Here is a 4202-nt window from a genome sequence, read left to right as displayed (position 1 = left end):
TTCCCACGCACAAAGCCATGTTGACTATCCCGAATCAGTCCTTGCCTTTCCAAATACATGTACATCCTGTCCCTCAGGATTCCTTCCAACACCTTGCCCACCACCAAGGTCAGGCTCACCAGTCTATAGTTTCCTGGCTTGTCTTTACCATCCTTCTTAAACAGTGGCACCATGTTTGTCAACCTCCAGTCTTCCGGCACCTCACCTGTGACTATCGATGATACAAGTATCTCAGCAAGAGGCCCAGCAATCACTTCTCTAGCTTCCCACAGAGTTCTTGTGTACACCTGATCAGGTCCTGGGGATTCATCCACTTTTAACCATTTCAAGACATCCAGCACTTCCTCCTCTGTAATCTGGACATTTTGCAAGATGTCACCATCTATTTCCCTACAGTACAACTTGCCCATCAAACTGCATCATTCTTTGAGTCACAATGTTTTAATGATGAAGATGAGCAGCAGCAGAAAAGTGGACAAATCCAGATCTGACTGCCTCCCCTCCCCAAAACTCTTTGGATTGAGAATTGGCCTGTTCAGTACATGAAGACCCATGCACCTGAACTGGGCCCTGGGGAGGTCAGAGTCAAGATTAGAGTGGTGCTGGAAAAGCACAGCAGGCCAGGCAGCATCCAAGGAGCAGGAAATTCGACTCTTCGGACAAAAGCCCTTCATCAGGAATTCCTGATGAAGGGCTTTTGTCCGAAGTGTCGGTTTTCCTGCTCCTCGGATGCTGCCTGACCTGCTGTGCTTTTCCAGCACCACTCTAATCTTGACCCTGATCGCCAGCATCTGCAGTCCTCACTTTTGCCCTGGGGAGGTCCACCATTCCTGCTCCAGGCTGAATCGAAGAGATGTGGAAAGATGATAAGAACTGTCCCTTCCACCAGAGCACTTGGATGTCCCCTTGCCTCAAACTTCACTTCCGGGGGAGGGGGAGACATTTAATTCCTCTCAGAGTTGCTGTACAACCAATAGTGGAATACATTCTACATTGCTGGAGCACATTTCAAATGACTCAAGACTTTTATTTGTCCATGTATCTTGATTTGAAACAGGAACCTTACTGGTTTCCTAGGTAGACGCAATTTTAACTCTGTATCTAATAATTTCCTATTTGAGTTTGCAGTGAATCTCTAATAGTAAAAATGCTAAACATAAACACAAACATATAGCTCATTAATTTTATTGTCTTCGAATAGGCTTGAGTTTTATTAAAGGCTAGATTGCACAAGGCAGGCATATTAATTTAGAAGGGGGGGGCTATTCTGCAGCAGTTTAATGCTGGGAGGAGCACTGATTGCTTTAGAGAGTCTGTTGCTTCCATCGCATTCAGAGGTCCTGCCTTAGACAGCTGCAAGCCTGACAGATGTCCAGACACTTTGTATTTCCAACAGTACTGATAACAATCAGTGTCCATATCAAAGAGCCGGGATCATACCAAGGAGCCCAGGTAGGTCTGGATTCAGGAGTCCCCATGAGGGAGTGAGAAGGATAAGCTGTTGGACAACCTGCATGGTTTGCAGCTCCCCCACTCAGAGAATGAATTACTTACAATAGCAGGACGAGGCCCTTAATTTAATATTGATTGGTCCAAAGGGCCTGTCCACAAGTCAGGAGTGTGATGGAATACTCCTCACTTATCTGGATGACTGCAACTCCAACAACACTTAGGAAGCTTGACATCATCCAGGACAAGACAGCAAGTTTGATTGGCATCACATCCTGAAACATTCACTCCCTCTATCATCAACACTCAAGAGCAGCAGTGTGTGTCATCTTACAAGATACACAGCAGAAGTTCACAAAGGTTCCTTGTGCAGCACCTTCCATACCCATGACCTCTATCATCTAGAGGGAGAAAGGCAGCAGATACATGGGAACGCCACCATCTACAAGATACAAGTCTTTCACCTTTCATGTTTGGAATATATTATGTTCCTTCATTGGGTCAAAATTTGAAACTCCCTCCCTAAAATCACTGTGACTGTCCCCACATGAAATGACTGCAGTAGTTAAAAAAGGCAGCTCACCATCACCTCCTGAAGGGCAATTAGCAATGGGCAATATATACTGGCCCAGCCAGAGAGGCAAATTTTGTTTGAAATACTTAAAAAGAAGTCCAAGGACAGGTGGACTGCCTGATGCATTCTCTATCCACATAAAATTTCAGACAGGTCAGGGGTAGGCAGGCAGGTGGCAGAAATGCCAACTATTGGACGCCTTTTACCAGACCGTCATGCCCCTGTTCCAGTGCACAGCCAACAGGGGAGTATAAAATCCAACCATATAGAATTGAAACTTTTGGTAGTTGTGGGGTTAAAATTCACAAATTGTACATGCTATTATTTTCTGTATTTAACTAAATTTCCCATTTTACCGGTGTATATTTCTACTGTAGGATAATATGCCTCTTCTAATCTGAACAATAATGATTTCAGTGTCTTCAACACTTTCCATATAGCATTCCATTTGCAAAAGCCTAATATATAACAGAACCTTTGATCTGGTATATGCTTTTCTAGTTTCAACATCTTCCATTCTCTCCAAGTTTACTTGGCCAATTGGGAATAATCAGATAGGCAAAGAAACTGTGTGCTGAGTTTATTAGTGACAAAAACAAGAACAGAAAGTTGATGCCTTATTTTTCTTGGCAATAGCCACAACGTTTTATTGAATAAAACTAAACAGAAAATCTTTTTTTCTTTCATGAACTCAACTTTTCTTGTCTGTTGGAGAAATACATTTTACTTTGTGTGCTGGCTTGCTTGCCTTAATGCTGTAAATACTTTCACTTTAGTTTTTGCCAGCCGTGAAACACACAATGTTAACATGATGCCAAAAATGTCCAGTTGAAATTGTATAGATTTTCAGAGCTATAAAAACTGTAAGAACCCCAAGGAAGAATTAAAACCACAATGTGCAACTTTGAAGTGCTGGGTGAGTCAGGATAGCTGTGAATTTTCCAATCCCAGCTGTTGTGGAAATAAAATGGAATCTGAGACAATTGAATTTTATTTTCCAATTCTAAGTGACAACTCTATGCAATAGCCACAAAACTGAATAAGAAGGACAAGCAATTAAGAGTGACAACCTGTGAACAATGCTAGGGGAGAAAGTGCTGCAACCTGTATTGCAGCTGAGATCTCATTGAGGAGCAGAGAACCCAGACAGAAGAGATTTTGAAGGCAAAAAATGCAGGATGTAAGTATTGCAAAGGACAACACACAAAATAAATGGAAGCACAGCAGCACGAGGCAGCAAAGTTCTAGTGAAAGCAAAGCTCTAGTTGCAAGGAGTTTAATCACTTAGCACTCAGCTAGTGTGATGATGCTGCTCCTTTAACAAGGTTATGTTGTCCTTAGGTTTTTTTCAGAGCGGTTGTAAAGACACAAGTTCCAAGAGATTTAGGTTTGAAGGGTTTTAGGACCAGTTTGATTATAGCTAACAGATACTGCCTCAGACAACAGGCTTTCAAGTTTAAAAATAATACATGTACAATGAAAGGGGAGTGGCCAGTTCTCCCAGCTCAGCTTTTCTCTCTGGTTTGGTTTGGTTTTAGCAAGCAGTCTGGCTGTTTAGGGCAGTCAGTTAGTTGTGAAGCTATGGGACCCAAAGAAGCAGGTCCATGCTGATCCTCCCTCTCTCTGACATCTCTCTTATAAGAACCTATGTTGGATTTTTCCTTTTCTTTTGCAAAGGGATGTTTATGGAAATTGTTACAAGTATTTGGAACAGGGGGACCCTTCCACTGACACCCTCCTTTGACTAACTGAACTGGTCCTCACTCTTAACAACTTCTCCTTCCAATCCTCCCACTTCCTCCAAACCAAAGGAGTAGCCATGGGCACCCACATGGGCCCCAGCTATGCCTGCCCCTTTGTCAGATATGTGGAACAGTCCATCTTCCGCAGCTACACTGGCACCATCCCCCACCTTTTCCTCTGCTACATCGATGATTGTATTGGCGCTACCTCGTGCTCCCTCGGGGAGGTTGAACAGTTCATCCACTTTACTAACACCTTCCACCCTGACCTCAAATTTACTTGGATCATCTCGGACTCCTCCCTCCCCTTCATAGACCTCTCCATTTCTATCTTGGGCGACCGACTCAACACAGACATTTACTACAAACCGACCGATTCCCACAGCTACCTAGATTACACCTCCTCCCACCCTGCCCCTGTAAAAATACCATCTCAT

The sequence above is a fragment of the Chiloscyllium plagiosum genome, chromosome 19 (genome assembly GCF_004010195.1).
Source record: "Chiloscyllium plagiosum isolate BGI_BamShark_2017 chromosome 19, ASM401019v2, whole genome shotgun sequence".
Lineage (NCBI taxonomy): Eukaryota > Metazoa > Chordata > Chondrichthyes > Orectolobiformes > Hemiscylliidae > Chiloscyllium > Chiloscyllium plagiosum.
The sequence above is the reverse complement of the archived record's forward strand: the minus strand, read 5'-3'. Positions refer to the sequence as shown.